The 24,898-nt window shown below is 40.2% G+C and overlaps 1 pseudogene; it reads left to right on the top strand.

The window, feature by feature from the left end:
• Positions 1-17,938: 17,938 nt before the first annotated feature.
• Positions 17,939-24,349, top strand: LOC122475914 (annotated as a pseudogene).
• The last annotated feature ends 549 nt before the right edge of the window (positions 24,350-24,898 follow it).

Below are 24,898 nucleotides of genomic sequence, written 5' to 3'. Positions count from 1 at the left end.
ACCCTCTAAATTAATAGGCTTCTATCAGAATGAACAAGTCAACCGAATTTTGATGAAACTGAAGTCAATATATATGTGGAATATCATTAATTTAATCTGGGACACTGGTTCAAGCAGTTGCTGCTGTGTCTTTGAAATGGGAACTGAGGTTGTTCTAATATGTGTTTGTTTGATATTGAAGATGACTTTTCTGGTTCCAGAGATAAGAAGCTCAAGTATGAAAAGATAACAAATAACCTAACAATGGATAAGGATTCTCTAAACTTGTACTGTCTAATACAGTAGACACTAGCTATTTCAATTTAAATTATTTAAACTAGATTTATTTCTTGAGTTCCAGTAGTCACATTTCAGGTGCTTAATAACCTATCATGGCTAGTGGCTACAGTAATGGACAATGTAGATATAGTACATTTCCATTATTGCAGAAAGTTCAATTGGACAGTGCTGCTTTCATTCTTGAGTGAGAACCAAGCTAAAACAGTCAGACAATGTAGTACATCTGCTTTCACACTTAACATTATTGCCAAAATATCATATTGAAGGATGACATAAATTCTGATGAATCAGGATACCAGAATAAGAGATTCCAAAATCAAGATACTATACCAGAATGTGAGCAAGGGGGCACATTACAAATCAATATATTAGATAGACACATTTATACTATGCTCAAATTATATATCTAAAACTGAAATCAAATCTGATGAGAATTGTTCTCCCACTATAAAGAGATCTAACATTATGATGGCTTTTATTGGATTATTGAGTACTGTTGTTCTAGAAATTCATAATTTTGGAGGCTGTTTGAATATATTGTGCCCCCCAAAATATTGTGCTGTACTGTTGCTGCCATTTTCCTTTCATGGATTCTAGAGGTCAATTATCTATCAAGTGATAAAAAAAAATGATCTATCAAGTGAGGTTAGACACTGTATGTCATTTCTTACATTAAATTAAAAGCCAACATTTGCTCATGAAGGGCAGAAGAATAATATGCCAGTTCTTTGCAAATATCTTGTGCTTGGAAGAGTGGACTGGAATGTTCTCCAGCAACTTGCACTTCAAACTAGCATTGCGTTAGCTGTTCATAGAGGTTTTGCTTAAATTTAAGGCATTTTGTGGGACCTTCAAACTCTATTTCAGTTAGTTTTTAAATGCATTAGCTCTGGGGCGCCTGGGTGGCACAGTCGGTTAAGCGTCTGACTTCAGTCAGGTCACGATCTCACGGTCCATGAGTTCGAGCCCCGCATCAGGCTCTGGGCTGATGGCTCAGAGCCTGGAGCCTGTTTCCAATTCTGTGTCTCCCTCTCTCTCTGCCCCTCCCCCGTTCATGCTCTGTCTCTCTCTGTCCCAAAAATAAATAAACGTTGAAAAAAAAAATTAAAAAAAAAATAAATGCATTAGCTCAAATGAGACAATTATGATTAGGATATATGAGATCATATATATTTGTGTTTCTATGGAAAGTTTAAAAATATTTTTAATGTAGATTTTTCTTTAGTTTTGCAAAATTTGGGTAAAGATTATCAAGTTCAGCTTGAACACATTCCTGCTTTGAGATATTTGTGAAACATTCAAATCTAGATGTTTGCATTTTTTCTGTATTCCCTTTTAATCTTCATTTACATTTTAGATCATAATGATTAAAGATAAACAAGATTAACACTTACTTAGCTTTAAGTGTTACCTTATATATTAACATTTTTCTCTCTTATTCTATGCTGCTATTTTTTATTTAATAAAGATATTTTAAAATTTGCTTAATAGTCTGCCATGTTTTTATGCCAACATTTATTTGATAATTTGTACCTTTCTGATGGTAGTTTTCAGATTATTTGCTATTTTGAATTAATATGCAATAGACATTTTTATGACATCTTTTTTATTCTTTTGAGTTATTTTCTTAGGATGCATTCCTAAGAAACTAGATTATCAATACAAATGCTATGAGCATCATTATGACTCAATACGTGTTGCCGTTTCTTTAAAAGAGTTGTATCAGTTTGTACCCAATCAACGTATAAGCTGAATGGTTTCACCACCATCTGTCCACATTACAAATAATCAGTTGTAAACAGGTATCCTGAATATATGAAGATCTAGAATCAAACTGCTTGAGTTCACATTTCTGTATAACCAAATACTAGTTACATGACCTTGGATGGATTGCTAATATCTCTAAGGCTTCATTATCTATAAAATGGGAATGAAATGTACACTTTTATGTGTATTGTTAAGGTTAAATAAGATGGCATCTACAGTTTAGCCCAGTGCCTACCACATAATAAATGTTCATTATTATTATGTTGTTATTAGTATTTACTTTTATTTCCTTAACTGTTAGCAAGTTGAGTATTTTTTTGTGTGCTATAATTTTCATTTTCTTTTGTATGACTTAGGTGTTTCCTTGTTTTGTCTTTTTGTTTTTTGAGGTTTTGTTATTTTTTTTAAGTTTAATTATTTGGAGAGAGAGAGAGCACAAGTGAGGGAGGTGCAGAAAGAGAGGGAGAGAGAGAATCTCAAGCATGCTCTGTGCTGTCAGCAAAGAGCCCAATGCAGGCCTCAAACTCACAATCTGTGAAATCATGATCTGAACTGATCCAAAAGTCCGACGTTCAACCAACTGAATCATCCAGGCACCCTGAAGTTTTGTTGTTCTTAAACCTTAAGATGAGATATTTATAACACAAATTGTTTGACATTTATATTGATTTTCCTCTCTGATCTTTTTATTGTATAGAAATTTAAATATTTTATTTTATTTTATCTAGTTATCTTTTTGTTTATATTTTCTTCTATTGTGTCAAAGCTGAGGAACATATTATCATCACTCTTCCAAAGACATATTTGCTAATTTTGAATGATTTAAAAACTAATGCACTCTATTTTGGTGTTTGATTTTATGAATTAATATAAATCACTGTCTGGCCTCCTTTTTCCTGTCTGTAGAGTTATCTAGTTATCCCAATACCACTTAATAATAATCTTCCTTTTTCCATTGTCTTATGATAACTTATTTCCTACACATTACCTTCTGTTATTTGACTGTTTCAATCAGTTATGAGCTGTGATCTGACAATTTCTTTGAGGTCAGTGGGGCAAGTGGTATCCAGGAATTTTCACTGTCTTGGGAGAGTCCAACATTTACAAAGAAACTTGGTCACCATATTCTGTGTCACAAGGTAATTGTGGGTAGTGCACAAGAGTTTAGTCTTACTTGAAAGCTATAAATCTTATCTTAGTAAACAAAATAAAACTGGCTAATGATCACCAGCCATATTTTCTTCTCTCCTAAGGGATGGGCTTGAAAAAGAAAAGGGTGTGTTGGGGGGTTCTTACAATAGCACTAAAACAGCTTTTAAGCAGAAAATAACCGTATGTCAACCAAGACAGGTTATTCTCATTATACAAACATACCTTTCTCAATTTAGTCTTTTTAAAATTGTTTCCACATCTATAGAACTCCATGAGAGATTACGCTGCAAATATATTTTTTGTTTGTACAAAAATATTTTTTAAAAAATTTTTTTTAACATTTATTTATTTTTGGGACAGAGAGAGACAGAGCATGAACGGGGGAGGGGCAGAGAGAGAGGGAGACACAGAATCAGAAACAGGCTCCAGGCTCTGAGCCATCAGCCCAGAGCCTGACGCGGGGCTCGAACCCACGGACCGCTAGATCGTGACCTGGCTGAAGTCGGACGCCCAACCGACTGCGCCACCCAGGTGCCCCCCAAAATATTTTAAAGTATTTTACATTAGGGGCGCCCGGGTGGCTCAGTCGGTTAAGTATCTGACTTCAGCTCAGGTCATGATCTCGTGGTTCGTGAGTTCAAGCCCTGCGTCAGGCTCTGTGCTGACAGCTCAGAGTCTGGAGCCTGCTTCAGATTCTGTGTCTCCCTCTCTCTCTGCCCCTTGCCTGCTCACACTCTGTCTCTGTCTCTCAAAAATAAATAAACATTAAAATAATTTATAAAGTACTTTATTTTACAGAAGGACCAGCAATTGGCTTTTATTAAGGCACATCAGGGCAGGTTGGTTTCAGAAGAAACATACGCTAGTGCTAATAATTTGTTACATAAAATTCCAATTATCTGTGGAGAAACATGGTGAACCAACTGGGTGTGGAATTTGAGGGAAGGCTAGCCTGGTTAGCTGTAAGCCATTTAATCATCTAGTGAAGGTGGAATCAGTGTACTTGTTTGATTGGAAAACTTCACTTGGAGGTAAATCTGGATAAGCCATAGTGAATTGAACTGAAACAGGTTTATGGTTTTGTTCTAGTTCAACTGAGGCATAAAGAGATGGTCTTTATGGTCTTCTAACCATACCTACTTTTCTAATGATGGAAACTCCATGGATTTGGTTTGATTCCATTTAGTTAAAAGTGCAAAGAATTTAATGAACTGCATCTCCATTCATGGAACTATGCTTTCTTTTAAGAGGAAAACAGAGCTCTTGTGTTTTAGCTGTTTACAGTTCAGTTTTGGGGACAAGACCTACACATACGAAAATTTAACCAGCAGTAAAAACCAGTTATATAAACCAAAGTCAAATGATGAAACAGTGACCGAGTAAGCATTCAGACGGGGGAAATCATTGTTGGTAGGAGGAATCAGTAGCAGCTTCCTAGGCAAAGTAGGATACAACTGGGTCTTAAAGGAGTGGATGGGTGATGAGATGAAAAATGGAGAGCACTCAGGTGAGAAGTGTTTAAAAAAAGCTATAAGGACTTAAATGAACAAAATGTGCTGAGGAAGCAGTGATTAAATAAGACAAGATGGTATAGAAGAGAGTAGAGGGAGGAACTTTGAGTCTGATTATGAACTCAAATTATGAGTCTGATTATGAACTCAAGATTATGAACCTTGGATGACTAAATAACTAAAAGAAAAGTGGGTTTATTTACTTATTAACTCTTATTCACACACACACACACACACACACACACAAGAGAGGCAAAGCACAGAGGATTTTGGGGGCGATGAAACTATTCTGTATGATATTATCATCGTGGATACATGAATATATTTGTCCAAACTCATATAATGTACAACTCCAAGAGTGAACTCTAATGTAGAATACAAATTCTGGATTATAATGATATGCTGATGAAGGTTCATCAGTTGTAACACATAAATCACTCTGGTGGGGAACGTGGATAATAGCGGAGGCTAGCATGTGTGAAGGTAGGGACTATATGGGGAGCTCTGTACCTGCCACTCAATTTTGCTACGAACCTAAAGCTGCTTTTAAAAAGTCTATTAAAAAAAGATTGGGAGAACCTGAGTGGCTCAGTTGGTTAGGCATCTGACTCTTGATTTAAGCTCAGGTCATGATCTCAGGGGTTTCGAGATCAAGGCCTAACTCTGGCTCCATGATTACAGCGAGGAGCCTGCTTGGGACTCTCTCCCTCTCACTCTGCCCTCCCCCCTCTCAAAATAAATAAACATTAAAAAGAGTAAAAACTTAAATCGAGATAACCAAGCTAAAAGTTTAAAAATGCGCACTTCATAGGAGAAAGGTGTAAAGGATTTGATTTTTCATCTGTGATTTAAAATCTCCTCTCTGCTTTTTTTTCTTGCTTCTTTAATCCTCCACTCTTAGAAATAATTTGACAATTTATATCCTAAAAATTATATTTCTATCATTAGGCAACTGGGCTGTCACCTTTCACATGTGCCTTAAAATTTATCACCTCAACCTCCAAGTCCTATTTGTCAACCAGTCATACATGTTGATGTTGTTGAACTCTACAAAACAAGTTAGAGTTTCTAGTTCCTGCTACCTGGGCAGTTACAGCAGTATGCTTGGCAAGACTGTGCAGAAGAAAGCACCTACGCACATAGCAGTTGGATGTACAGGACTAAAGTAGGTCCTACATCATGTAAGGACAAAGTTTTCATTACATTTTTTGTGTATGCTTTTGGATAATCTCAACTCTCCCACTGGTTGAGGAAATTGAAGCACACAGTTCAGGGAGTTAAAAGATTTGTAACGAGGCCTAAGAGGTGGCAAAGGACTAAAATGTGTTTATTTTGTCTATCTGTTCTGTATCACAGAATTCTCTCATCTCATATTTCTTATAAACATTTTGACATTCTGTTGAATTTTCTCAAATTTCTTCCATCTGGAGAAGCAGAGCATTTATCAGACAACTGCAACCATCTTGTCTATCTTTAAAACCTGAACCTTCAATTGCTGACCATAGTAAAAAATTGAACACATACGTGTTGAGTTGGGTCACGCAGATTTTCCATTTTGAAAGAACATTAAAAAAAAAAAAGGAGTGGGAATTTATACTAATGAACTACAAGAAGGAATGATGATTTCTATCTGTGAAAATTATTTTTGTTGTTCATAAAGCCCTGATCTTCCAGAGAGTGTTCTATAATCTTGCAATGTGCTCAGTGGCAAAGCCAATGGGGCTCACATCTGTGCTTCTAGCCCGTGGTCTCTCTGGGCCTCAGATCTGTGAAGGCTGTTCGGCTAATTTACATCACCTGTGCCTCAACTTGACTCTATTCTCTTGCATGGGCTTGACATGCTGTTTTCAGATGGTAGCCCCTAAGTCATTTGAGCTTAGAGTCTGAAATGCTTTTTGCTCGGTCAAATGTCAGTACTTACAAAATGCTAGAACTTGATAAAGAGAAGAGTCTTCAGAATTTGTGGGCTATGAGTGCTATCTCTCATGGTATTATCATGTTTATTGTACACATCTCTTTAGGATAGTAGCACTTCCAGGGAAACTCAACTAAATGGATTCAAATAAGATTAATTTTTTCATTTGTGATTCTCTGTCCTTCTTGCTCTTTTTTCCCCCCTATCTTTAATGTATAGATTATATTCTGGCTTCATTGTAACATTACTATATGTACTGTTAAACATGTAGCAAATGTTTTTTTGAAAGTGTAAAAATAATTTCAAGAAAATTATCAAAGAAAATCTGTGTATAATTTGAAAAAGTTTTTCTTTCAACTTTATTGGGCCCATAAATATATTTTTGCAAAGCATAAAATCTTTTAGTTTCTTTTTGTTTTTACTTGATATTTTACCAGGAATATCTTCTCGTGTCATGAAACATTCTTTGTAAATATGGTTTTCGACAGTCCCTTAATATTCCATCTTAGCAATTTGACACTACTATTTTAAAAACACATTTCTGGGTGGCGCAGTCGGTTAAGCGTCCGACTTCAGCCAGGTCATGATCTCGCGGTCCGTGAGTTCGAGACCTGCGTCAGGCTCTGGGCTGGTGGCTCAGAGCCTGGAGCCTGTTTCCGATTCTGTGTCTCCCTCTCTCTCTGCCCCTCCCCCGTTCATGCTCTGTCTCTCTCTGTCCCAAAAATAAATAAACGTTGGAAAAAAAATAAATAAAAACACATTTCTGTTGCCAGAATATAATGTGATTTTTTTGGCTATTATAAATAAGGCTAAGATGACTTGTATATAAGCTTTTTGAGGTGTTGCTTAAAAGCATTAAGTGATTTTTTTAAAGTATTAAATGTTTTTAAATTAAAAACTTTTTCTTGAAAGTATTTTTATGTGAAAAAATTCAAACACAGAGGTTGAGTCTATTACAATGAACCCCCACATTCCTGTCATCAAGTTTCAAAAGACATCAAGATTTTCACAATTATCAATATTTTCCCACATTCATGAATGATTACTTTTATTTTTCCAGGTACTCAATGTAAAAAAAAAACTTTCAAGAAAGGCTGTGCCAAATTGTTTTACCATGAGCTTGTCTCAGTAAAAATATTAGTGTGAAAAAACAAATTTTTATAGGCAAAAATTATTTTGTTGTTTTGATTTGCACTTATTTGATAGCCGAGTTTGAAGATACTCTTCAAACTTGTTTACAGTCAGTATTTATTCTTATTGGATTGTACCTTCATATCCTTTGTCCATTTTTCTTTTCTGGTATTTTTTTTTTTTTTTTTTTTTTAATTTTTTTTTTTCAACGTTTATTTATTTTTGGGACAGAGAGAGACAGAGCATGAACGGGGGAGGGGCAGAGAGACAGGGAGACACAGAATTGGAAACAGGCTCCAGGCTCTGAGCCATCAGCCCAGAGCCCGACGCGGGGCTCGAACTCCCGGACCGCGAGATCGTGACCTGGCTGAAGTCGGACGCTTAACCGACTGCGCCACCCAGGCGCCCCTCTTTTCTGGTATTTATCTTTGTCTTATTTAAAGAGCTCTATATAAAAGGGATAATAATAGCTTGTCTGTCATAAATGTTGAGAGTACTGGTATTTTCCCCAGATACTTATTATTTATTTGTCTTTTAAATTTTATGTACGTTGTTTTCTGACAGAACGATTTTCTCTTTCTTTTCTTCCTTCCTTCCTTCCTTTCTATAAGTCTGTGCCCAATGTGGAACTTGAACTCATGACCCCGAGATCAAGAGTCACAAGCTCTACTGAATTAGCCAGCCAGGTGCCCCAAGCCATTTTCATTTTTAAGTAGATTAATCAACATATCAGAACACTTGATAACTTTCTTTTTGGTAAGGTTTGCATTACCTTTCTGCATTCTGGATTTAGAAAAATCCTATACCCAGAGGTGGTATAACTTGGTGATTGCGTGAGTTCTGGAGCTCTGCACACAGTTCAAATCTTCACTTGGTATCTACAAGTTGTGTGACCTGAAGCAAAATCATTAACCCCTTTATGCTTCAGTTTCTTCATCTGTACAATGATTATATTATTACCAACTTCATAAAGCTGATGTAGAGATTAAGATACTTTGAAACACATAGTAAATGCTATGCAAATAAATATTTGCTATTGTTCTTGTGTATTTAACTCTTTAACCCAGTTGAAGCATTTTGGTGTGTAAATAATAATTACAAAATCCTTTCAGGTAAGTCATGGCTTACACAAATCTTCAATACTTTGTGGTGAACAAAGTTCAGCAGATGAGTAGAAGTATGTAAGAAAGGATTCAAAAAGAACTCTTCTTTTCCTTGTTCCCCATGGGATAGAATCTTGCTCATAAATCATCTTAGCATTGTAGAAAAATATCTAATTTTTAGAATTACATATTCTAAAGAAGAAACTTTACCTGTTATTAGCTAAACCTTGTCATTCAAAAAGTTGGAAACTGAGGTACAGCAAAGTCAGGATCTGACAGAGAATCAGCTGTATTGAGTCTAGAACCAAAGCTTCTCTGGCCTAATTCTTTTTTTTTTTTTAATTTTTTTTAAATGTTTATTTTTACAGAGAGAGAGAGACAGACAGAGACAGAGCATGAGTGGGGGAGGGGCAGAGAGAGAGGGAGACACAGAATCCGAAGCAGACTCCAGGCTCTGAGGTGTCAGCACAGAGCCCGACTCCAGGCTGGAACTCACAGACGCTCAACCAACTGAGCCACCCAGGTGCCCCTGGCCTAATTCTTTTCTAAGTGAAGAATGAAAAAACAAACAAACAAAACCCCAAACTATCCGCAAATATATCCATAATTCATTAGAGCTTCACTACTTTGAAACTTCCTAATTGTTGAGGAAGGAGAAAAGCCTATTCTCTACTGTCAATGGAAAAGCTGTTTATAGCCAGATTTACACATACAAAGTCAAGTCAAGAACCGAAGGAACTGGAAAGATTCACTTTCTCTTGAAATGGATATCTGAGGTCAAAGTAGGTTTTTGCACCTGAATTCTCTGGATATTTGCCACAATTCTTACTTTTGACTTGCTTATGAGGGATTTAACCCATTGAAATGGAGCGATTGAAAAATGATCTTCAGGCTTCAGGCACTGTAGACCACCACCCAGGTAATCCAGGTCAAGCATTTGCTCATTGGATAGTAAATATTTGTTGGGCACTATTCTCAACTCTGGCCCTGCAAAGGAGAATCAGACAGTCTTGGGTGCCTGCCCTCATGAAGCCTATATTCAAGTAAGATTGAAACAATATCAAGAAGTTGCTTATCAAGAAGTTAAATATCAAGATTCTTTCAGAGTGACAAATACAGTTCTATCGGAAGGGCAGTTATATCACTGTGGACACTTGGGAGTCTGGGGGGTGTTGGATCCCCCTTTAAGAAGATGCGATCAGGGAAGTCCTTCTGAGGTGAGGAGCTTCAGAAGTTTTGGTGAGAAGCAGCCAGCTAAGTAAATATCTAGGGGAATGGGGCATCAGGCAGAGGGAACACAAAGTACTTAGGACTTGAGATCCAGAAAGGGTGTCTGTGTAATCCACTGGGTTTCCTCTCATTACTCAATCTTGTGTTTGTTAATCTAGGCAGACGTGATATACAATTGTCTGGGGAGCATACTGTATAGATAATTTTAGCCATGGTCCTTGTAGATGAAAAAGGGGTTTGGCTTCTCTCCATTACCCTGCAGATATGTCAATCTCATCTAAGAGGTGATGGGAGGGAGAAGGCTTTTAAGAGGGCCTGGCAACCAAAAACAGCACATTTTGATTTTCCTTGAATGTGCTAATGTTAGCACAAATACTAGCTGTGCTGCCAGGATATTTCCACACATGTGGCCACAGAGATGATAGAGGTAGTCTTTATTGATTTGAGTAGTTGCAACATTTTTTCCTTTTAACTAGAAAACTCACGTTCTGGCAATTTCTTCCAGGGCGCTGCCTAGAAAAGGCAGTTTTGTGACAATGATGTTCCATCCTGATCTCTCACATGTTGATGCTCTAGAACGCAGTCAAACTGACTACCTGGTTCACATTCTCCATTGAACAGTTAAAAAAAAAAAAAAAAGACCTAACAAACAGAATATCAGAAAAACCTTTTCAACAGCTCACTTATTTTTAATTCCAGGACTAACCCTTGGGAAGGCTCAGATTTTTAGCTCTTCCTTTGGATGGGTCATTCTGCAGAATCACAGAGTTAGAGAACATGAAATGTGTCCTATGAGGAAAGAGTTGGGTTTTGTTTTCTTGTTTGCATTTGTATCAGCACCTTCAGGAATTCCCGATACATTCAAGACCTCCAATAAAATAAATACCAGCTGAATGAATTAAAGGTGGAAGAATCTAAAAGACATTTTTTTCCCAACTCCTCCATATGATTTTCTCCTTCAGAGAAGACAGTCCTGAGAGAGTTCAGATTGACCCACCTAGAGGAAGGCCCAAAAGCCTGTACTCCAAAATGCCTATTCAGCTCTCTACTTGAAAGTCCAACTTCATGTATCCAAAACTGAATTCTGGATCTTCCTTATCCCCAGTTCTGCCCACTCACCGCCCCCTTTTTGGTTGATAACAACCTCATCCTTTCAGTTGCTCAAACCAAAAGCCTCGGAGACATCATTGACTCTTTTTCTCCAAATACATCAATCTTTCAGGACATCCTGATGACACTGTCTGCAAAATGCATCCAGAAGCTTATCGCTTACTACATCTATGATCGAAGCCACCATCATGTCTCATTTGGTTTATTATACCAGCTGCCTACCTGGTCTCCTTCTTTCATCTGATGTATTCCGAGGAAACAACTAGATTGATTCTTAATTATATATGTATATATCTATATCTATACGTATGTCTGACAGATCATGTCATTCTGTTCTATGCTGGCTCTGATGTCACACAGTATAAGCTCAGGTTCTCATAATGGTCTACAGAGCCCTATATGGTCTGTGCCCTCTCCCATCCTGCCATTGACTCTCTGACCCCATCTGGTACGCTTCTCCCCTCTACTGACTCTGCTCCAGCCCTACCGGTCCCTTTGCTGCTCCTTTGCCAGGCACGCTCTTGCCTCAGGCACTTGGCACTGGCTATGCCGGACCTTGATGATTGCAGTGCCTATCCTTTCAACTCCTTTAAGTCTTTGTTCAAATGGTAACTTTTCAAGGAGGATTATCCTGGCTACCTTATTTAAACATTCAACCTATTCCTCTGCACTCCCAGTCTCCCTTCTGTGCTATTTTGTCCTCTAGCACTAGGCACCTTTAAAGATAGCATTTCTACATGCATTATGTTTTTGGCATGTCTTTCTTCCATTATATTATGTGCTTCATAAGAACAGGGATTTTTTTTACCGTTCTATTGATTGCTGTATCAACACTGCCTGGCACATAGTAGGCGGTCAAATTTTTGTTGAATGAATTAAAGAATTCAACAGTGCATTTAGTATCTGCTCTGTGTACTCTTTTTTTTTTTTTTTTTTTTAAATTTTTTTTATTTTTTAACGTTTTTATTTATTTTTGAGACAGAGAGAGACAGAGCATGAACGGGGGAGGGACAGAGAGAGAGGGAGACACAGAATCAGAAGCAGGCTCCAGGCTCTGAGCCATCAGCCCAGAGCCCGACGCGGGGCTCGAACTCGCGGACCGCGAGATCGTGACCTGGGTGAAGTCGGACGCTTAACCGACTGCGCCACCCAGGCGCCCCTGTGTACTCTTAATGGGACCAAAATGAACTAAATTGTTTTATTGAGCACTGGTGGGTATCAGGCACAAGGAATAAACTGTACAGCAAAGGAGAAATGACTCCTATCCTAGAAATATTTAACATTTATCAAGCATTTCTGTGTGGCAGGTACTATACTAAGGGCTTTATAGACTTTATTTTGTTTAGTATTCACACCAACTCTACAAGGTAGGTATTTTTCAGATGATGAAACTCAGGGGTGAGAGAGGTTGAGTCATTTTCCAAGGTCACACAGCAAGTAAGTGGCACAGTAAGGATTTGAACCCAGGCAGTGTGACTTCATAGTCCCGTATATTAGCCAATATGTTATATTGCCTCAGGGAAGTTACAGTGTAATGCAGAAGCCAGACTTCAAATAAGTAATCATACAAGCACATTAAAAAAAAAGTTTATTTATTTTTTTGAGGGTGGGGGGAGGGCAGAGAGAGGGAGAGAGAGAATCCCAAGCAGGCTCTGTGCTGTCAGTGCAGAGCCTGATCCCATGAATTGTGAGATCATGACCTGAGTCAAAATCAAGAGTTGGACCCTTAACTAACTGAGCCACTGAGGCACTCGCATGCAAACACATTTAATTGCAGGCTGGACTTTGTGGTGTAGAGAAAAAGATGAACTCCTTGAGAGCTTATATGATTTTTTTTTCTTGAAAGCCTGACATCTAGTAGTCTCTCAGTAAGTGCTGACTGAATGAATACCACTCTCCTGAGGGCACAAACCACTGCTTTAAGAGGAAGTTAACCATTATGTGGAGAACTATTTGAAGTGTGTTATCATAGAGTAAGAGTTTAGGGATCTGAAAGAGGTGATATGACTCCTGAGGCAGCATGACTTCTAAAGGTGTGAACAACCCAGGGAATCTCACATGATAATCGTGGACAGCAACATAGTGACCATTCTTTGATGATGATGATGATAAGATCCATTTTTCAACCACAACTTCAAAAGGCAGCTATTTTATATCCTTTGTGTTTCAAGGCCACTACAATACTGTGTCTGCAGTAACAACACTATATTGCACACACAAAAGTCTGCTAACAGGGTAGCTTTCATGGTAAGTGTTCTTCTCATACACATACACAAAATAGAACCATTTTGTTAAAATCTCCTCTTCTTATTTCTGATAGGTCATGCTCACATCACATTCATTCTTCACTGTTATATACTTCTTCATCAGTAAAGTTTCTTTCTATGTTGTCTTCTTCTCCTTCTTCCTCCTCCTCCCCCTCCTCCTCCTCCTCTTCCTCCTCCTCCTCCTCCTCCTCCTCCTCTCCTGCTTGTTCCTTCTCCTTCTCCTTCTCCTTTTTCTTCTCCTTCTCTAAAATGCAAACTACCAGAGGCAAGATTCTAGTTGTACATCCTGGTATCCCAAACACCTTGCAGAGTTCTGTATGAAGTCATTGTTCAGTACGTGCCTGTAGGATAGAATCAGTTTGACTATCCCCCCCACCCCAATAATTATTTTTTCTCACCAATAATTTTTGTCTTCCAAATATTATAGGTAACCCATAGAACCCTTCTCTTGTGAGGGAGTATATGAACTCTATTCTTTTCTTTTCTCTTATACATTGTTCAAATTTTAACTAGGCTCCATTCCCAACATGGGGCTTGAACTCATGACCCTGAGATTAAGAGTTTCATGCTCTATTGACTGAGCCATCCAGGTGCTCCTGGACTCTATTCTTTTAGAAGCAAAGTTTGAGTATGTACACAGGATATAGAAAAGCCAAGAATTTAAGATATCAGAAAAAATGACTGAATAAATTATAAAGATGATTTAGGATGGGGAACACAACATATTTAATATTAGAAAAAGGTTCTGGGGATATTTGAACTGTGTTGCTCATATACTATGAAGTCTGGTGAAATTGCATATGTGTGGTCACTGTGTTCCTGCACAAGATATTTAAAGTGGAATTTTCTAATCTAGGCCTCATGAAACAACTTGCCTCACATAGAATATTTTCCTGAAAATTTGTGGTTGTTTCTACTACTTTGGTTTCTGAAAATATAGGAAAACTTCTCTTTAGATTCTAGCAAATCTCAATTTAAAATGTATACTTATCAAGTTGAATATAGAGATGAAATGCTAAAAGCAAAAATTCTCACATTTTATTCTCAGTATATTTAGTGGAATTTGTTCATTTTGCTCAGTTTATCAAAGTGTCATTAAGTGATTGACATTTTGCAGACTCTGGGTTGCAGGAGTGCAAATTAGATTATGTGAGCATATTAGAACAATAGTTTACTTTTTACTATTCCTTTACAATTTGTTAAAAGACAAATATTGGGTCAAAAATAGCCCATTTAGAAATTCTAACAATATATGTTAATAAAATGAAACAAGACTTCATCATCCTGTATATGTAGGAGTAATGATTCTAAAGTCATATGATTAACTTTTTTTTTAAGTTTATTTATTTATTTTAAGTGAGAGAAAGAGAGAGTGTGTGTGCAAGTGGGGGAGGGGCAGAGAGAGAGAGAGACAGACAGACAGACAGATAGACAATCCTAAGCACAATCCTCACTGTCAGTGCAGAACCTGACTCAGGGCTTGAATTCACAAACCATGAGATCATAACCTGAGCTGAAATAAAGAATCAGGCCTTTAACTGACTTGAGTCACTCAGGTGCTCTCATATGATTAAGATTTTGAAAACCAAATATGCCAGAACCGATGTGTTCAAAGAATGAATACTTTCTCCTCAAAAATAGCAAAAATTGTTACCTTGGGAGAAATATACTTAAAACATGATGTTATTTATAAATATTGTTAACATATATTGTTGATATTATGTTAATACAGTATTATCTTGATATATACTGGTTTTTTTTTAAAGTTTACTTATTTAGAGAGAGAGAGAGAGGGAGAGAGAGAGAGAGAGAGAGAAACAGAACACATGAATGGGGGAGGGAGACAGAGACTCCCAAGCAGGCTCCACACTGTCAGTGCAGAGCCCAATGCAGGGCTCAAACTCATGAACCGTGATATCATGACCTGAGCTGAAGTCAAGAGCCTGAGGCTTAACCAACAGACCCACCCAGGCGCCCCTTCATACATACTGTCATTGACGTTACTAAAGTTAAACTATTTTTAGAACCCATTTTTTGATATTGTTTTCAAAGCCCAAGGAACACACTTTTGGACACCTTTGCTGGTATGGTAGCCCGGGAGATGTGCTACTCAGATCCCCCTTCATGAAAGGACTCGTTTGGGGGTGCCTGGGTGGCTCAGTGGGTTAAGCGCCTGACCCTTGATTTTAGCTCAGGACATGATCTCATGGTTTGGTTTGTGAGTTTGAGCCCTGTGTGGTGCTCTGGGCTGACAGTACTTGCTTAGGATTCTCTCTCTCTCTCTCTCTGTCTTTGCCTCTCTCTCAAAATGAATAAATAAACATTAAAAAACAAACAAACCTGTTTAAAAAAAAAAAGACTTGTTTGTTACTTGGCTCCCAAAAGTTGTGTTCAGCTGACAACTCCACTTGTTGGCTTGTTCAGAGTTGGCCTCCGCTTTCAGGCCGAGGTCATACTCTTCTCAGAGGGGTCTCCACCAATGTCTAAGCAAGGCTTATGCAGTCCAGCCATGTGCCCAACATGAAGCCCCTGTCATGGGAAACCTTTGTCACACACTCTCTGCTGAGCTGGCAGAGACATTGTCAGGTGTGCATCTCAGCCTGACATTTAGCTCTGCCCATCTGGCTCTTCCTTTTTTTCTTCCTAATTAGCATTACTCACCGATACATCTCTTGTACTCTTAACCTCCTACTATTTACTTTCCAGGGGAAACAGCCTGTGACTTTTGGTAATAAATTCATGCATTAACTTTTAAAAAAATGTAGTGCTTCACATTTACTAATCACCTTCTAACTACTAGAGACACAAGAGAGAAGACATGGTTCCTACCTTGAAGGTCTCATTACAGTCTGAGGGAAGTACCACGAGACGGGCATTGATGACAGAACATAATGAACAGTTTGGTGGAGTAAGTACAACATAATGGGACTTAGGGAAGCCTTTGGCAAGTCTGGGAAGATTTCTTTTTTCTGTTAAAAAACTTTTTTTTACGTTTATCTATTTTTTTAAAAAATTTTTTAACGTTTATTTATTTTTGAGACAGAGAGAGAGCATGAAAGGGGAAGGGTCAGAGAGAGAGGGAGACACAGAATCTGAAACAGGCTCCAGGCTCTGAGCAGTCAGCACAGAGCCCGACGCAGGGCTCAAACTCACGGACCGCGAGATCGTGACCGGAGCCGAAGTCCGACGCTCAACAGACTGAGCCCCCCGGGGGCCCTGGGAAGATTCTTAAAGACATGATTTCTAAAGTGACATCTAAGAAAGCCTAGAGGGAGGACATAATATTCTAGGAAAATGAAACTGCCTGCCTATAGGTTTGGTGGTGGGCGGGAGAGGAGAAGGCATGTTGGGTGAATAAAAAGTAGTTCTGAAAGGCTGGAGCAGAGAGACAGGGAGAAAATGGTAGAATAATCTAGAAGAAGCCCCAAGAGGGGGATTCTGGATTTTCTTCTATTCTGTGTTGAGGATTGGGTAGTGAGAGGAGCGAGAGATGAAATCAGAGAGAGAAATAGGGACTAAATTAGGAATGTCTCTTGTAGACTATGGTAAAGAATTTGATCTTTATCCTGAAGATGACAGGGAATTAGGAAGGCAATTAAAAAAAAACAGACCAGATCTAAGATTTAGAAGAACCATTTTGGATGCAATGAGGATACTCCATTACCAGGAGGTGGGGCAGCAAGGAGGCTAGTTAAGGAGCTGTTACAAAATATCAGGTGGCAGACAATGGCAGCTTGGACTAGAATCAAAACAGTTGGGATGAGGCTAAGTGGATAAATTTTATACATATGGAGGTAGAATTGAATAGACAGAGTCAAGAAAGATCACCAAATTTTTGGCTTAGGCAACATGGCTGATTGCCACTTATCAGATCAACCATAGGAGATCTGAGAAAGATTTGATGCACTCTTGCTGGTTTGAAAATGGACAGGGCTACACAGTAAGGCATATGGGCAGCCTCTACAGCTGAGAGTGAGTGATGGCCAGCAAGGAAATGGGGTCCTCAGTCCCACTACTGCAAGGCATTGAATTCTGCCAACCAAATGGACACGCCTAGAAGTGGGGGTGGCATTGGAGGTGATAAATTGATAACAAGACAAGAAAGTATTACTTCCAAAGAGTAAACAGGTAAGTGGAACTAGCTACATGAGAGCCAATTTAGTGCAATTGCCAAGCAAAAAGTACTTAGATTTTGGGACATAGGAATAAAGGAGTCTTGTGAAATAAATTGTGTGTGTGTGTGTGTGTGTGTGTGTGTTAAGGAACTTAGGGGTTGAGGAGAGGAAGTGGGTAGCAGGATAGTGAATGGTTTCTGAGCAAGGGAAGAAAAGGGAAAAAGATCCTGTATGTCAGTATTGAAAAGACAGTTCTGGGCTTTGTGAGGGAAAACAAGACGGTGATTTTGCAGGTGAGTCACAGAGCAGATCTTACTACAATGCTGTAGAGCTGCCTAGTGCCTGGGGTAGACTAAGCATGAGGCACACGGAACTGAGAACTGAGAGGCGGACAGGTGGGCAAGACATCGGAATGGCCTTTCCTACTCTGGAGTGGGCATCTTACTGACTACCCACCCCCTCTTCACACTGCATCAGCCCCTAGAATTCGGGAATAATTTAGGAGAAGCCCAAAGAGAGATTCTGGAGTTTCTTCTTCTGGAATGTGGGTGAGAACCAGAATTATATTTTATCATAGAGCTACTCATTATAATTTGCGCTTATAAAGCAAAAGCAAGACAAGTCTGGCTGCTACTCCAGCAAAAAAGCCTTTAGGATACCTTTGCTTACTCTGTGTGTCACCCATACCCTGAAGACACTTGAGAATAATGTGTTTCTCTGATACTCTTGTCATCCTGAAGTTAAATCCCTTGATTTATGTCAGACTTCAGACTGTGTCATAATTGCCAATGTGGAATGTTTATTTATGTAGTTATTTTTGGTAGGGTGTACCTACCAAAGGTGTACCTTTCTTGTAATTTGGAGCTGGAAAACATCCTGAATGCAGGCCTACATTTATTCCGGTTATATACCAGATATACACCACTCTTTTAAAAGTGGCAATTGTTATATCATAATGGTAAATAATATTTACTTATGCATTCAACAAATAAACGTTGAGTGCTTCCTATGTGCTAGGTACTGTTCTAGATGTTACAAATTTAGCAATGAATAAAATAGACAAAATTCTCTGCTTTCATGGAGAGAGAATAAGTCAAATAAATAAAATATATCTTATGTTAGATGATGATAAGTACTCAAGAAAAAAGTAAAGGGTGAAGAGAAAGCCTCTGGGGGTATGTTTTAGGACAGGGTGGCTGGGGAGGGCCCCTCCTGGAAAAGAAAGCTGAGAATAAATGGGAAGGAGAGGCACAGGTTGTCTTGCAGTAGGCATCTTTATCTGGCACCTTATCAACACAGTTTACTTTTAAGTATTTGACAATAATGCAGTAACAGGTTCTTTTTTTAAAGATTAAAAAAAAATTTAAGTAATGTCCATACCGTCATGGGTCTTGAACTTACAACTCCGACATCAAGAGTCGCATGCTCTACCAACTGAGCCAGCTAGGCGCCCCAATACAGGAACAGGATTGGCCAAAAAGCTTTATATGTAACTTTAAAATTTTTTAGGCATTTGATTTATCACAGAGAGAGTCAGTTTGTCTCTGTCAAATTGAGAGGTGGTGCTTGCTTTATCTTAGTTCACAGAGAGAGACTCTAATCTTAAAAAAAAAATGTTTATTTATTTATTTTGATAGTGAGAGAGAGCGTGCACGCACGAGCAGGGGAGGGGCAGAAAGACAGGGAGAGAGAGAATCCTGAGCAGGTTCCACTCTGTCAGCACAGAACCCCACATGGGGCTAGATCTCACGAACAGTGGGATCATGACCTGAGCTGAAATCAAGAGTTGGACACTTAACTGACTGAGCCACCCAGGCACCTCAAGACTCTAACCTTGAGCAACAATTTTGACCTGAAATCTAACTTCTGCCACTTTTAAGAATCTCTTCCTTTGTATATTGGATACTTAATGGGTAGTCTAGGAAAACCAGCTTGCCTAGAATGGAGAGCAATCTAGTGAGACAATGTTAAAACTCTGGGGAATCTTAGAGAATATTTAGTTACTCCCCACCCTGTTACAGCAGGAGAAACTGAAGGATCTTAGGCAAGGACTAATGTTTACTTTTTGGCAGATTAGATCTCCATCTTTCTGCCTTAAATTCACTGATCTCTCCATTAAACTCCATGGTCTCCTGAAGTAATGATGAGGAAAGGGGTGCCTGGGTGGCTGAGTTGGTTAAGCAGTTAAGCGTCTGTTATAGGCTCAGGTTTGTGAGTTTGTGAGTTTGAGCTCTGCTTCGGGCTCTCTGCTGTCAGCATGTAGCCCACTTCAGATCCTCTGCCCCCTCCTCTCTATGCTCCTCCCTTGCTTGTGTGCGTTCTCCCTCAAAAATAAATGAATATTAAAAAGAGAATATTTTTATTACATTCCACTTAGTGCCCCCCCATTAAGGCTCCGCTGTGGTTTTATTTTCCTCTGAGTCGATCATTCCCGGAAGAGAATTGTGAACAGAGTTAGTGAATTCGAACACATTGCTCGTGCATTCACTCCCCATCTTCTGAAATTTCTTGCTCGAGGTCAGCTTCTTGAAACCAGCCAAGGAGTAGCAAAGTCCATTCCAATTAGCTCTCTGTGCATGATATTTTCTGAGTTATCTCACTGGTAGCTTCTGATGGCCACGAAAAGAAAACAAACACAGTGACTGACAGAGGGAAAGGAATTCTGTTATTCGGATTATGAATGTGTACAGAGTGGTTTGGATGGGACCTTGGAAAATTCTGCTGATTCCTGTGGAAGTATTTATGTTTCGATGGCATGTCATTATAGATCATCTTACAAAATGTAAATTGAAAAAATACCAGTGGGTTGAAGTCAGGGATGTCATTACGTGCCCAAGCTATTTCCCCCAGATGCCTTGCAGGTTTGTAACTCCTGCTTAATACAATCCAGTATTTTTTGCTATCTATATTCTTTACTACATAGTGATATAGTTAATCACCTTTAAATCTCCACACATTTCCTTATCTGAGATGATACTTTGAAAAGCTAAAGGAGCTATATGGACATGGTGATCTGTTGAGTCCTAACAGATCTTCCCAGGGGGTATGTGACAGGCCGAGGTGAGAATGTGCCGTGGCCACAAACCAATCATGAGCAGGTGACACCACCACCAAGCAGGATTGAAACACAAAATCAGAGTCAAAAAGAGCACACGCACAGGGCGATGGGGATTGGAGCTCCTGTGCAGGGGTGGGGATGGAGTTGTGTGGGCAGCGTCCTGCTGCAGCAGTGCCTCTGCTAAGGCCCGTGGCCCAGCCCCTGTGGCTTGTGTGGGGCGGGCAGAAGCGGGGGAGGCTTCCTCGGTTTTCAAGCCATAATGTGCTAACATCGGCTCGGAAACCTTTCCAGTTTCCTTTAGAGATAGGCTCTCTCCAGTCTTTGAGCTACCAAAGCAGGCATTTGGAGTATAGACTCCAAAACGCCTAGGACAGTGCTTTGCACATACCACGACCACAAGAAACAAATATTGAGTTGAGTAGATAAGCCCTAGTTCTGGTAGAGCTTTGCTCAGGGCCTGGCACACAGACGTTCATTTTCTATGAACTATTCTTACCATTACTACAAACATTTATTGAATTGAAACAATACATCAGAATTTAAATAATTGTTCTGCCAACTGGTCTTTTGGCTTGTAACAGTCATAAGAATTCAGGAATAAATTTTTACAATTAAGATATAATATTTTTGGGGTGCCTGGGTGGCTCAGTCGGTTATCCATTCGAATCTTGATTTCAGCTCAGGTCATGATCTCAGGGTAGTGAGATCAAGTCCCGTGTTTGGCTCTGCACTAAGCATGGAGCCTGCTTCAGTTTCTCCCTCTCCCTCTGCCCCTCCCTTCTCTCTCTCTTTTTCTCAAAAAAAAAATACCTTAAAAAATGGGGTGCCTGGTGGCTTACTTGGTTAGGCATCCAACTCTTCAGTTCAGGTCATGATCTCACAGTTCATGATTTTAAGCCCTGCATTGGGCTTTGTGAAGACAGCGTGGATCCTGCCAGGCATTCTTCCTCTTTCTCTGCCCCTTCCCCACTTGTGCTTTCTCTGTCTTTCAAAATAGATAAATAGAAAAAAATAGCACAAAATAGAATATTTTTAATGTCCAGAGAAAACTGCGTTTTAACATATTTCTTGTTCTCTGATAACCGATACTGAACTGAGGGCCGAAGTTGGACTGATTTGAAACAAACACCTGAGACTTTAAGTATTTTGAGTCCAGGGGTGCCTGGGTGGCTCAGTCGGTTGAGCGTCCGACTTCGGCTCAGGTCATGATCTCGCAGTTCACGGGTTCAAGCCCCGTGTCAGGCTTTGTGCTGACAGCTCAGAGCCTGGAGCCTGCTTTGGATTCTGTGTCTCTCTCTCTCTCTGCCCCTCCCCTGCTCATGCTCTGTCTCTCTCTCTCTGTGAAAAATAAACATTAAAAAAAATTAAAAAAATATTTTGAGTCCACAAAGGCCATATTTGAATCACAAAATGCTTAAGAATAAAAATAATTGAAACCAACATGCATTTATCACTCAAGACCTATAGAGAGAGAGCTTTGAAGAACTTAAGAATGTTTACAGAAATAAGATAATGAGACTTTTTAAAGGTTAGGAGTTTCCCCATATGCGTGATGTGTTAGAAACCATACTACACAAATGAGAGATGGTAAAGATAAGAGAAAGAGAACAAGGACCCAGCTGCAGCCCGATCCTCCTCTTGGACACTGAATCTATGACAATATTCCTATCCATAGACTAATTCCAATAACAAAAATCTGTTCTTTCATGGTTTGGACACTAGAAACTGTGACTTTTCAAGGATTCCCGTCAATAGGGAAGGAAATGAGTTTTCACCATTTTGTTGTCTTTGTTGGTGTGACTTATGAAACGAGTTTCTTAAATATAGGAATGAATTATAATGAGACGTACAGTGGTGTGTACTACCTAAAATTTATACTTCCTTATAATTTTAAATATTTTTAATGTGCTTATTCTTTCATCGTAGCTAGATGTTAAATCTGATAAAGGCAGGAATTGTGTTTATTATTCTGTGCATCCCCGAATGTGTTATTATTGATGATTATTTTATAAATTTACTCTGATTTAACAATTTGATGTAACATTTAAGCCAGTTTGATTTGGTAAAAAGCAATGTCTAATGAAGGCTGGCAGTCAGCCTGTTTGGAATATTTTATTCCAATTATTAGGGCATTGCCTTTCAATGCCTTTTTTGAAAATTCTTATTTTCCTGATTAAAATCTATACTGTGCATATCATAATGAGAGTGAGCGCCCCACCTAGAAGTCATCCTTGGCTCCCTCTGGAATCTCTGGTTCAGCCTACTTGCCTCCTCTCCAGCCTCTACTGTGTCCATCAGGGTGACCCAGAGTTCCTATAAGGTGTCTACCTCTGGCCCCTGGGCCTTCAGCAGCAGCTCATGCTCTGGCACACCTGGCTCCCATATCAGCTCCCCAGCCCCCCAGGGGGGCAGCAGCAGCAGCTTCAGAGGTGACTTGAGCACTAGCATGAATGTGGTCGGGGACTACGCAGGCGAGAGGGTCCAGGGGGCACCGTAGCTGTCTCAGGGCACCAAAGCCTGTTGAGCCCTCTTAAGATGGAGGTGGACCCCAACATCCAAGGGTGTGCATCCAGGAGAAGGAGCAGCTCAAGACCCTCAGCAGCAAGTCTGCCTCCTTTATCAACAAGGTACACGACGTGGAGCAGCAGAATGAGATTCCGGAGACCAACTGGAGCCTCCTGCAGCAGCGGAAGACGGCTCGGAGCAACATGGATAACATATTGGAGAGCTACATCAACAGCTTCGGGTGCCAGCTGGACACACTGGCCCAGGAGAAGCTGGAACCTGCGGTGGAGCCCATCAATAGGAGGGGCTGGTGGAGGACTTCAAGAATAAGTAGGAGGAAGAGATACAGAGCACACAGAGATGGGAAGATGCATCTTCCGAGTCAAGAAGGCTGTAGGTGAAGCTTCCATGGATGAGGCAGAGCTGGAGTCCCTCCTGGAGCTGCTGGCCGGCCTGTGAAGCGGAGAGCCGAGAGCAGCCACAGATCTCTGACACCTCTGCATTCCACTCCGTGGACAGCAGCAGCCTCCTGGACCGATGGCATCATCACCAAGGTCAAGGTCCAGTACAAGGAGATTGCTAACTGTATCCGGCCGAGGCTGAGACCTCGTACCAGAAGTATGAGAGGTGCTGGCACTGGCTGAGAAGCACAGGGATGACCTCAGTTGCATAAAGACGATTTGTGAGATGAACCGGAACAACGGCCGACTCCAGGGCTGAGATCGACAGCCTCAAAGGCCAGGGGGCTTCCCTGGAGGCTGCCCTTGCTGATACTGGGCAGTGTGGGGAGCTGGTCACGAAGGACGCCGACGCCAAGTGGAGGCTGCACTGCAGCAAGCCCAGTGGACCATGGCAGGACAGATGTGTGAGGGCCTGGAGCTTGGGAACATTAAGCTGGCCCTGGACATGGAGATCGCCACCACCTGCAAGCTGCTGGAGGGTGGGGAGATATAGCTGGAGTCTGGAATGCACAACATGAGTAACCATACCAAGGTGGCTGCTCCGGTGGGCTGAGCTCCGCCCTTTGGGGGGGCTCAGGAACCCTGGCCACAGCTACAGCCTGAGCTCCTTCCAGTCCTGCTTCTGCTGCGGCGGGGCTCCAGTACCTTCAGCCGAGTCAGCTCCTCCAGGGTTGTGGTTGTGAAGAAGGCTGAGACACGTGATGGGAAACTGGTTTCCGAGTCATCTGATGTCCTGTCCAACTGAGCAGCCACTGTGGTTGCTCCCAGCCTCCTCGCTCCTGTGGCTGCCATAGAGCCTTTGGGGGAAGGGGCTGTGCAGGGTGGCTACAGGAACAGGAGACCCACCTGAGGCTCAGTCCCAATCCTCAGTCTACCCTTCTGGGGAGTCTACTGCCCTGGGTATTCCCTCTCGCCCTTGCCCCCAGCTAAAAGCCAATTCAAGTGTCTTTTCCCAAATAAACCCTCAGCTGGTCTGCCAACCATTCCTCCACATCCTTAAAAGTGAATGAATAAGAATAGCCATACTTGCAACACACAAATAGCAAATGTTTAGCCCAGAATAGAGAATTTCAGTGAATGAATAAGAGAAAGATTAACAACCAGAGTAGAAAAAAATGGCAAAAGATGTGAGCAGTCATTTTAGGAAATGGAAACCACAAAGAAGATGCCATTTTATTTTCACCAGACTAAATTTATAAACATTATCTAATTCCTGCATAGGAAGGCATTGTTTTACATGCTTTATAAGCAGTAGCTTATTTAATTCCCTCAACAGCCCTATAAAGTATGTTCT

This window comes from Prionailurus bengalensis, chromosome E4, assembly GCF_016509475.1.
Source record: "Prionailurus bengalensis isolate Pbe53 chromosome E4, Fcat_Pben_1.1_paternal_pri, whole genome shotgun sequence".
NCBI lineage: Eukaryota > Metazoa > Chordata > Mammalia > Carnivora > Felidae > Prionailurus > Prionailurus bengalensis.
This window is presented reverse-complemented; position numbering and strand designations above follow the sequence as displayed.